The sequence below is a fragment of the Mus caroli genome, unplaced genomic scaffold (genome assembly GCF_978045245.1).
Source record: "Mus caroli unplaced genomic scaffold, Mus_caroli_1 scaffold_4, whole genome shotgun sequence".
In the NCBI taxonomy this organism is placed as follows: Eukaryota; Metazoa; Chordata; class Mammalia; order Rodentia; family Muridae; genus Mus; species Mus caroli.
Window position 1 is genome coordinate 27,308,932 of NW_028227259.1, and position 11,397 is coordinate 27,320,328.

Consider the following 11,397-nt stretch of genomic DNA (forward strand, 5'->3'; position numbering starts at 1 on the left):
CCATTTGATGGGGTAGCATTGTTGGAATAGGTGTGACCTGTTTGGAGTACTCATGTCACTGTGGGTGTGGGCTTAATACTCTCACCCTAGGTGCCTGGAAATAGGTCTTTTACTAGCAGCCTTTGGATAAAGATGTGGAACTCTCAGCTGTGCTCGTGCCATGCCTGTGTGGATGCTGCCATGCTTGATGTTAATTGACTGAACCTCTGAACCTGTAAGCCCACCCCAATGAAATGTTTTTATAAGACTTGCCCTAGTCATAGTGTCTGTTCACAGCAGTAAAACCATAACTAAGACAGAAGTTGGGACAGCCATTGAGGGAGGGGGCAAGCAAGCAGCTGCTTGAGCGAGTTTGCCAGCTGCTCCCCTCCCCCCCCCCTGGCTGGCCTCTGCTTGAGCTTTTGTGAAGCTGAGGAAGCTGCCATTTTCTGAGTGAGAGGCACTGCTCCATGGCCAGAGTTGGAGCGAGAAAGCAAGAGTGAAGCAAGCAAGAGTGAGTGAGCGATCCCAGCAGGGAGATGTGCCCAGAGGAAGGCTGCATGGCCATGCTGGGCATGCTCTGCTCCTGGTGGGAAGTCCCAGCCATCACGCAATTCTGCTTGTTCTTTCACAAGGCCTTATGCCTGCTCAACTTTGAGATCGAGGAGTTAGAGGCAGCTCTTCACAGAGATGACTTGGAATTTATCAGTGATCTGATTGCCTGCCTGCTTCAAGGCTGCTATTAGCAAAGAGATATCATGTCTCAGACATTCCTCAGCTACTTGGAAGATATCATTAACTACGGTTGTGAACTTGAAGAAGGAAAGCCCAATCCTCTGAGAGAAGCCATTTTCCAAACCTTCCTCTGCATAATCGAGTAGAGAGCCTGCATCTCCTCTGTGATTACCGGCCTGTAGGGGATGATGTCTTTGATCTTCTCAAGGGTCTGGATGCAGACAGTCTCCGAGTTGAACCTCTAGGTGAAGACAATTCAGGTGCACTGTACTGGTACTTCTATGGCACACGAATGTACAAAGAAGTCCCAGTACACGGAAGGTCCAATGGAGAACTCTCCTTGAGCAGGGAAAGTGAAAGGCAAAAAAAAAAAAAACGTTTCAAATGTTCCTGGAAAAACAGACAAAAGAAGAGGAAGGCCTGCAAAACGAAAAAAAAACTACAGGAGGAGATTATATCCAGTGAAAAGCAGGAAGAAAACTCCTTGACATCTGACCTACACACAAGAAATGGATCCGGAGGGCCAGGCCAAGGTACATGGTGGCTCCTGTGTCTAACAGAAAAATGGAGACAGGTTACTGAGAGCTTCCTGTGAGCCAACCTCTCTCCAAGAGCAGCAACTCTACAAGCTCCTTAGCAGGACTTCCTGCCTGAAATCTGCAACATGATTGCTCAGAATGGAAAACGTCCACAGGGCACAAAGCCAGAGCTGCAACACAGGTTTATATCTATCCACCTGCCCATCCAATTCATCAAGCTAGAGGAAACTCCCATGCTCACCAAGATAGAAAAACAGAAGCACAGGGGGGAGGAGGAGGAATGACAGATCCTTCTTGCAGTGCAGAAGGAGTAAGAGCACATTTTAAAGGAAGAGAGAAGGCAGGAAAAGGAGGAAAAAGATCAAGGCAGTGGAAGTCCGGGCTAAGAGGAGAAAGCTCAGGGAAGAATGAGCATGGCTATTGGCTAAAGGCAAGGAGCTACCCCCAGAACTTTCCCATTTGGATCTGAATTCTCCTATGAGGGAATGGAAGAAGGCCAAGGACCTCTTTGAATTGGATGACGATTTCACAGCAATGTAAAAGTTCTAGATGTGGTGAAGGCTCACAAGGATTCCTGGCCCTTCGTGGAACCTGTTGATGAATCTTATGCCCCCAACTATTACCAGATTATTAAGACCCCCATAGATATTTCAAACATGGAGTAGAAATTAAATGGAGGTTCATATTGTACCAAGGAGGAATTTGTAAATGTCACGAAGACCATGTTCAAAAATTGCCTAAAATACAATGGTGACAGTAATGAATATACCAAGATGTCTGACAATTTAGAGCAGTGTTTCCATCGGGCCATGACAAAACATTTTCCTGGTGAAGATGGAGACACAGATGAAGACTTTTGGATTAAAGAGGTTGAAAAACGGGAAAAAAGAAGGAGTCGGTCTGGTAGAAATAGTGGAAGCCATGATTGGACTCACTCAAGGAACACAGATGTTTACTGCAGGAAACAGCCACCAGTAAAGAATGGGGGAAAATCATTGCCCCTGACACAATGAGCTGCCTCCTCAGGGGACAATCAGAGCAGCAGTTCCATAAACTCCCTCCAGAGGTCCGCACATCAAATGGTCAAGGCTTTTCTTGCCCCCTGCATTGTGGTAGGGTGCCTAGCCACGCATCCCCTTTAAACCAGATGAAGCCAGCAGCACCAGGAACTTTTGGCTCTCTTCAAGGATCAGATCCCGTCAATGTACTTGGCACCTCTCGAATTCCAGAGGGGCCCCCCAGGGGAGCCCTTGCAACACACAACCTTTGCTATACAGGCTCCAGTTGGAATTAGTAACCATTGTGGATCCCTGCTCAGTGCTCCAGACCTTTCCAATATGGGGTCACACGTCCCATCCTTACAGCTTGGGCAGATGAATTGTCCCAGTCAAGTTGGAAACATGGATCCACCAGCTCCATTCTAGGCAGGATTTATTCCTTCAAGGCATGGTGGGACTCCAGCCCGACCTCCAGACTTTCCTGAAAGCTCTGAAATTCCTTCCGGTCATATTTATCATTCATACAAGTATCTAAATCGAGGACACCCTGCTGTTTGGAATGGGAACCATGGTACTATAAACTCTGGATGTTTGGGGCCAGTAGAGAAGCCCCACCTGGGGACAGGACTTTCTCACCACCCTCATACCATTGGTCATGTGATGGATGCCGGAGTGATGAGACAACCTATCCCACCAAACCAGTGGACTAAACAGTCAAGCTTTCTACCTCATGGCCTCAAACTCTGAAATCTGCCTGCCTCTGCTTCCCTAGTGCAGGAATTAAAGGCATGTACCACCAGTGTCTGGCCTCAGAAAGAAGGACTTTAAGTTGAAGGATATTTAAGATAGTGTGGAGAGGGATAAAGAATTCTTTCCTACTGGCAGGTCATCAGGGTAGGACGGTTAGCTAGGTGCTTTCCTTGCCTCTCTGAGCTGGTTACTGAGTCTTCACTGGTAAAATTAAATGCCTGGCTTATGTGTGTGTTTTAAAAATGTATTTATTAATCATTCCATTGGATTATATCTCACATGATATGCCACTTTTGGTTACCCTCCACTAACCCCTCAAACTACATCTGCACTCTCAGCCTCCACTCTGTCTGAATTAGGATTCTCCTTCACCCACCCTCCTTCTCTTGCCTTACTGATTGAGAAACCCACTACACTGGAGCATCAAACCTCCACAGGACCAAGGGCCTCCCCTCCCATTGCTTTCAGCTAGGCCATTCTCTGCTACAATGTATCTGGAGTTATAGATCCCTGCTTATACACTCCTGGGTCTAGTGTCTAGGAGCACTGGGTGGTCCTGCCAGCAGAAGTTGTTTTTCAATAGGATTCCATTCCCCTCTTCACCTCCAGCTTCTCTGCATGCTCCTGCAATGCTCAGTCTAATAGTTGGCTCCAATGGTCAGTTGCTGGCCACACCTCCCAAAGAACCTTCACTCCAGGTTTTTGTCTGCAAGCACCTCTTGACCACAGGAACAGTGTCTGGTTTGGTGTCTGAAGACAGGATGGATCCCCAGGTAGGGAAGTTCCTGGATGGCCCTTCCTTCAGTCTCTGCTCCATTTCTTGTCCCTGTTAGTCCTTTTCTCAGGAACATTTCTTGGTTAAAATCCTTGAGATGGGTGGATGGCAACATTCCTTGACAGAGAGCATTGCCAGTGGTCTTGTTGGGGTTTGGGGGATGTGGGGGAGACATACCTATCTACTGGAGGTGGTCTCTACAAGTTCTATCTCCCTGATGTCTGAGAGCCTCAAAGGTCTATTCCCTGTTCCTCATCCTTCCACCCCCCTTTTATTTTTTTAGATTTCCTGACCTCCTGTATCTCAGTCAAACATGAATGATTCATTAAATGCAGACCCTAAAGTTGATTGATCAGAACCATAGCTCAAGTTTTGGGGTTGAGCTATAGCCTCAAAAATCTATCTTAGTTAAATTATAAAGACAAGAAAACAAAACCCTAAACCCCAAAACCAAAATAAACAAACAAACAAAAACAAATGAAAAAAAGAAATTAGTTCATTTAAAGTTAGTGAAGTATCCAGTGGTGTGTTCAGATCAGGCCATTGTAGATATAACTGCATATTGACCCTTAATTTGAGGGGTCCCATGGAATGGTTTATGGACCATTATAAGATTAACAAACCTCATACAGAACACAACAGGATTTGGACACCATTACTTTGCTCTGAGTCAATTTGTTTTTCTGTGTTGATGATTGGCTGTCATATGACAGCAACGATCTAAAATAGGGGGCAGACAGAACACAATGGCTTTTGCTATACTGTGATGTACATGCCTTAGCATTAGATTATCCAGATCTCTCACAATGACTAGTTCTGTTTTCACAGTACGTGGAGGACACACTTGGAAGCCCAAATATAGGAAATTGGAAGCACAATTGTGTGAACTCAAGGTTAACCTGGTCCACATGGGGTATTTGAGACCTTGTTTCAGAAAATAACACTGAAACACATGCTACATCAAAGGCCTCACTTACCAAGTCTTGTCTACTATAAAGAACTTACCATTTTATCCCTTCCAGTCTTTCTTTCTGGGAAGATGGAGAAGTAAAAATGATCTTTCCATTCTAAGGACCATGTTCTCTGTTTCCCTAAGCTCACATTAAGAACAAATGAAAGTGAGTATCATCATCTGAACAACTGATAATATCCATTGCTGCTAGCATGATACTGTGCCGATGAAAATCTTAGCTTCCTTTAGTGTTGCTGACCCAGCAGGAAGTATTAAGAGCTGCAGCCAAGCTCAGAGAACCTTTCAAGGGGCTAGACAGAAGCCATCAGAGACTCTCCACATCCTTGTCCTGAGATGAAATCCAGGAACACAATGTGAACTTGGTGGCCAATTCAGCATACATCATACTTCTACCTCCACCTTTCTATGTTCAGTACAAGAAAGTGTTCATGCACCTCCATGCCAGATTGATCTTGATATATGTCCCAGGGCGCAGACTGTTTAAAAAGTTGGTTGTTGTCAAGCAGTTGGTGCCCTCAGTAAGATGTGAAGACTATCAATAATAAGTGTCCACACTGTATTTGTTTAAACATTACTTGATAATTGAGCATATCTGAGGACTTGGACACCAGCTCTGCGTCCTGGTCTTTTTGTGCCTATACCTGACTCAAAGGGAATGTGGGAGGACAACTTGGGTTCCTCTGCATCGATAGAGTGAGATGAAATGGGCACTTACCAGTCTGAGCAACAGTGCTGAGGCCCTTTATTTAAAGTAAAAAACACATTCTCTGTCCTCCTTCCAAAGAGCTCCTGTTGAGGCCATGGACCTTGTATAAACATGCTAACATCATGCAGACATCTTTCCTAATGATACAAAGTTCTCTCGGATGAGGCTTGCCCCCTTACCATACCTGTAGGAAATTTGTTACAAGGCAGCGGTCAGTCTATTTCATGCTGTTGCTGTAATATGCTTCCAAGTTGTGATGGTTTGTATACTCTTGTACCAGGGAGTGGCACCATTTGGAGGGGTAGCATTGTTGGAATAGGTGTGACCTGGTTGGAGTATGTGTGTCACTGTGGGTGTGCGCTTAATACTCTCACCCTAGGTGCCCGGAAATGGGTATTCCACTAGCAGCCTTTGGATGAAGATGTGAAACTCTCAGCTCTGCTTGTCCCATGCCTGTCTGGATGCTGCAATGCTTGATGATAATGGACTGAACCTCTGAACCTGTAAACCAGCCCCAATGAAATTTGTTTTTATAAGACTTGCCATGGTCATAGTGTCTTTTCCCAGCAGTAACACCCTAACTAAGACAGAGGTTGGGACTGCCACAGAGGGACAGGGCGAATGCGCTGCCCCTGCCAGCTACCCAAGCAGTGGCCACAAGATCAATTCCTCCCGGTCATATTTATCATTCATACAAGGATCTAAATCGAGTACACCCTGCATTTTGGAATCTGAACCATGGTACTACCAACCCTAGACGCTTGGGTCCAGATGAAAAACCCAAATTTGGGCCAGAATTCTCTCACCACCCTAATACCCTTGATCATTTGATAGGTGGCCGAGTGATGAGACAACCTATCCCACCCAACCAGTGGACGAAACATCAAGGTTTCTACCTCATGGAATTCCTTCCTCGGGGTATATGCAGCCACCCTGTAAGTCTGACGGACATGGTTTGCAGACACCTCCAACTCCAGCACCAAGTCCTCGAATCAGAGGACCCTCCCTGGTCCTCCGGGGGACACAAGAAGGGGAATCCATGATGGACATCCCTGAAACGATTGCCATGCAGAAGCTCTCCTCCCGAGTCTGTCCCCCAGGTGTGCCTTACCACCACCTCCAGCCCACTCTTCCCCAGTTACCTGGTCCCTTTCCACAGGTAGCTTATTCATCATCAGTATGTGTTTCACCGCCCAAGCCTGCATTGGACAACCCTGGGAGTACACAGGAGATGACTGAAACACAAGAGCCTGAGGAAGACCCAGAGCCTTTGCCTGGACATGAAGAGAAAGCAGCAAGCATTTGTTCTTCAGAGGGGGAATACCTCAAACAACTACCTCACCCAGCACCTCCCTTGCAAGCCAGCTGTACCAGGCAAAGCTTACCACAAGAAAGGGAAACAGAGGACTCCTGACTCAAAAGTGATGCTTCAGACTCTGCAGACACTTATAACACATCAAAGAACAAGAACACCTGGCCTTTGGACAATAGCTACAGCAGCCCAGCTGTGCAAGGCTGTTTGTGAGACCTTTCCATAGTGGCAGAGATGGGGAATCTACCTGAACATGGGGCCGTTGGTGAAGCATCTCCCAGTAAGTCAGAGGGAAAGGCCTTGATGGTAGTGGTTCTGAAAAGCCACTCTGCCCCAGGGATAAAACATTACAAAAAGCTGTGCCATGTACAGGACCGAATGCAACTACACCTCCTTGCACAGATCCCAGTTTGATGGTAGGCACTGTGAACCAGTTTTCTCCCTTGTACATGGTTGGCATAGAATACTCTAACTCAGCTACACAGTATCCTATGAATCCAACTTTGCAAGGCTTGGGCTCTATGATGGGAGGATAGTCCTCAGGATCACAGCCTCAGTCCTTTCCTCCCAGGGGGTTCCAGGATAATGGTCCCCACCCTGGACTCTTTCCTAGGTACCATCCTCAGCAAGGAATGAGATATACCTACCAGCCTTCTTTCTTCTCAGCCTTCCTACCACCCCTATCAGTGGCTCCTCATTATAAATGTCCACAGGGCTTTTCTGATTGGCAGAGATCTCTCTCTTCTCTTAGAAGTCCAAGAGGACCTCCAGAGAGTCACCTTCCATGCTCCCTCTACCCAGAGAAGAATGTCCTGTCTAGTCTGCAAGGTTGTGAGACACTAAATTCTGCCTTAACTCCTCCAACTCAAATGGATGCAGTGACTGCTAAAGTTGTTCCTCCTGATGGACACAATTCTGGTCCAGAAGAGGAAAAGATGGATGAATCTGTGGAGAGGCCAGAGAGTCCCAAAGAAAATCTAGATCTAACAACCATAATGCATCTACAAGCAGCAGAACTCACTGTCAACCACTGACTATCTTTATGGAACTCCACCACCATCCCTGAGTTCAGGAATGACTTTTGGTTCATCTGCTTTCCCACCCCACAGTGTGATGCTGCAGACAAGGTCTCCATACACTCCTCAGCGATCAGCCAGTCATTTTCATCCCATGGCATACCCATCCTCTGTGCCTGCCCATCCACATCCCCACCCTGTAACCACCCAACCCAATGGCCTCTCCTAGAGTGTTCCCTCTACTGCTGTCAGGAAGAGGGCCTAGGTCACATTCAGGCTTCACTGATGGAGCAGACTGTCACTGGAAGCAGATTAAGAGGCTAATTTCAAGAAGTACACAAAATACCAGGATTGCAAATGCATCCAGTCCATTCACAGTCCTTATTCCCAAAGACCCGGGCGCCTGAGGCCACACCAGAACAGTTGTAGCTGCATAAGACCCCAACACTTCCTCTGGATCAGAGCTAGTCCAGGGAGCAACTAAGCCCCAATGAGGTGGACGGCTGAATGTGGAGACTGGAAGGCAGGCCTGGCCGATTTGGAGGAATGACTGCTGTACATGTCTGTTTTGTTGTCCTGTTCCACCTCTTCACTGTAAATCAAGCCTTCCTCAGAGCTGAACAGCCTAGAACTTAGGTGCACACTATTTAGATGACAGGCTGGCCTGTAGCTGGGATCATCTGCACAGCTGACAAACTTAGACAGAGCAATGTACCTGGAGTTCTTGCTGGCTTCTCCAAATCCCAAGACTCTTGTTCCGGGAAAAATCACTTTAAACTTGGGTGGAGGGTACATGTAAAGCTGGAGTGGTGCTTTTAAACTTTCATGAGCAGCTAATCTCTGGTATATATTTGGGGAAGGGACTATGTGTACTATTAATGTTTTTGGAGCTGGGTCCAGTTTATAGAAGTTTCATGTTGCCTTTTGTAAATTATTTTTTTGGGGGGTTAATGTATTGTATATATAGTGGGACAGTCAATGGGCACATGGAGGAGTTGGGAGAACTTCCTCGATATGGCCAGAATACTGTACTGGAAGAGTCTCTGTCTTTGTACAGTCAGGTCACACTGAATGCCTGAGGAACTTGGAGAAGAGAACCAGAAGACTGCAGCTTATATATGACACTTAACTTGTTTCCTCTCCAGCAGACCTCAGAGACAACATGTCCTCCTCAGCATTCATTTCACAGTTGGTTGGACTGTGCTGTCATAGGGCTTTCCTGAGTGTTGCAGCCATAGGACAGGCTGTTCTCACTCTGTTGCGCTAAGTTCTGGACTTGGGAAAGCATTTTCCTTTCTGATTTTCCACCAGCTCTACCAGAGAGTTGTAAGACAGGAATTTGGAATCTAGAGTGTTTTACTTATTAGAAGATGAAGTGGCTTTTTCATGGGCCTGTCAGGCCTGTGATCTAGAAGGCATCATACAACCCTTTCTAGCACAAATCACATTTTGTGAAAGTGACTACTCAGGTTTGTTATGTATGTTAGTCTCAAGAAATGAATTGCACAGGTTTGGAAAAATAAAGACAAAAGTTGGTACCAGGGAATGGGGCATTGCTGGGATAGGCCTGACCATGCTTTCATTTGAAAGAATGTGGATTTTGAGACTTTGGATTTGGAACACAGTGGAATGCTTTAAAATTGGCTTAATGGGTCATCCTAGTTGGAATATGGAAGACTTTGTTGCTGGGAGTAATTTGAACTGTGTTGACCTGACCCAAGAATTTTCAAAGGAGAAGGATTTCAGACTGCGACAGAAAGGCTGTTTTTGTGGTATTTTGGTGAAGAATGTGGCTACTTTTTGCCCTAGACTGAAAAGTCTGCCTGAGACTAAGGGGAAGAGCCTCAGATTAATTGCATTGACAAGGGAAGTTTCAAAAAAGCCCAGCAGAGCCTTTGTCCTCTGCTTAAGTCTTAGGAAGACAAGTTTGAACAAGCATAGCAAGCTTAGAAAGGAAAAATATAAAATACATGGTTTGAGTATTAAAGGGTTAACAGGAAGTGAAATGGAGCAAAATCCTCTGTTCTAGGAGGCAACAGATTAAGGGAGTGGGATCTTCGGGTAAGACTCTACCCAGCTAAATTTAGATACAGGCATGGTGGTGCACACCTTAAATCCCAGGAGACAGACAGGCCTGTTAGCCAAGTTTAGGCAGGGAAGGATTTGGAAAATAAAGCTAGTGATAATGTGATAGAAAAAGGGAGTCATGTTCTAGTTCCTGTAAGCAGCAGAACTCCACACCTTCAGCCATGTGACTCTGGCTCTACAGTTAGGAATGGAAGGAACTACTGGGACAGTTGATGTTGGTTATTTGGAGCTAAGAAATTAGCAATGATTAAGAAGAGTCCAGCATCACTGAGGTGAAATCTGGGAATTGTTTTCTGGGAGCACAAAGAAGCTGTGTTCCAGAGACAGCCAAGGTTGTACTTCATGCAGCTTCTGGACTTGGTAATGTGGAAGAGTCACCCAGGTGGTACTGGCTTTGAAAGCATGAGGTATCATGAAGAACAGCTGAGGCTTGGCATTGTGAGAGATCATGGAAGGCCACTGGAGAAGGTGTAGCCTCTGCTGTAGTTGAAGGCCCAGGACTGAGGGTATCATGAAAAGAATTTAAGGCTTGGCACCATGAAGAGAGCCTATGAGAGGCTATTGGTGAAGCATATTTGGAGTGGAACACCCTTGTGTATTGGATTTGTCAGTACTATGGGATGATCACCAAGAATAGCAGCTGTAGTGGAGTGGATCAACCTGAGCTTAGAGTTCTACAGAGGGCAGAGGTGGAGAACTGAGGAGCCAAAAAGATCAAGTGGAATCTGAGACGCTGAAACAAGAAGCTGTATCACGGGCTGGTGAGATGGCTCAGTGGTTAAGATCACCGACTGCTCTTCTGAAGGTCAGGAGTTCAAATCCCAGCAACCACATGGTGGCTCACAACCATTCGTAACAAGATCTGATGCCCTCTTCTGGAGTGTCTGAAGACAGCTACAGTGTACTCACATAAAATAAAATAAATAAATCTAAAAAAAAAAAAAAAAAAAGAAGCTGTATCATTGAAATTACCTTGGAGACTCAAAGATGTTAAAGATGCCAGAGCCATGGGATACATGCTAAGGAAAGCTGCAAACAGGGAGTTGAACCAGCTGAGAATATAGCAGTTTGTTGCAGTCAACAAAGATGAAAAAGGAGTGGAGATCTGAAGACCACTTTGACATCTTGGAGATGCAGTGTTTGGAGTTTACCCAGCTGGTTTCATGTCTTTCATGGGGATTACAGTGAAGTGATTGGATGAATCTCAGAAGAGACCTTGAACTTTGGACTTTTACTATTGTTGAGACAGCTATAGACTATGAGGGTTTTAAAAGTTGGACTATATGCATTTTACATTATGTAATGTTTAAGTATGGCCCCCATAGACTCATGTGTTTGAACAAATCTATGGGGGACAGGGAGTGGAAATCGATGGTTTGTATATTCTTGCACCAGGGAGTGGCACCATTTAGAGGTGTGGCCTTGTTGGAATAGGTGTGACCTGGTTCAGTATGTGTGTCGCTGTGGATGTGGGCTTAATTCTCTCACCTTAGGTGCCTGGAAGTCAGTCTTCCACCTGCAGCCTT

The 11,397-nt window shown here is 45.8% G+C and overlaps 1 pseudogene; it reads left to right on the top strand.

Moving 5' to 3' along the window:
• The first annotated feature begins 518 nt into the window (after positions 1-518).
• On the top strand, positions 519-8,251 carry LOC147005078 (chromatin remodeling regulator CECR2-like; annotated as a pseudogene).
• The last annotated feature ends 3,146 nt before the right edge of the window (positions 8,252-11,397 follow it).